Raw genomic sequence first — 551 nt, 5'->3', positions numbered from 1 at the left:
TGTCAAGCTATTGACATTAAAGAAGCGCTTGTTGGGAGGCAACCTAATTTTTATTTATCTAATTTTTATTTTATTTTATTGTTATTTTGTGTTTTATTAGGTACATGATCATGTGGAGTCACGAAAAAAATATAAAAATTAAAAACAGAATCAAAAAAACAATAGAAGAAAAATCACACCCTGGAGGGAGGACATACTGACGTTCAACGCCAGTAAGGAGCATCTGGCTGGCGTTCAACGCCAGAACAGAACATGAATCTGGTGCTGAACGCCAGAAACAAGCAACATCCTGGCGTTTGAACGCCAGGAATGTGCCTTGAGGAAAGCTGGCGCTGAACGCCAGTAACAAGCATGGAACTGGCATTCAACGCCAGAAACATGCTACACATGGGCGTTGAACGCCCAGAACGTGCATCACCTCGGCGTTTAAACACCAGAATGGTATGCAAAGGCATTTTACATGCCTATTTGGTGCAGGGATGTAATTCCTTGACACCTCAGGATTATCTCAGGATCTGTGGACCCCACAGGATCATCTCAGGATCTGTGGA

Source organism: Arachis duranensis, chromosome 4, assembly GCF_000817695.3.
Source record: "Arachis duranensis cultivar V14167 chromosome 4, aradu.V14167.gnm2.J7QH, whole genome shotgun sequence".
NCBI lineage: Eukaryota > Viridiplantae > Streptophyta > Magnoliopsida > Fabales > Fabaceae > Arachis > Arachis duranensis.
Note: the sequence above shows the minus strand (reverse complement) of the source record.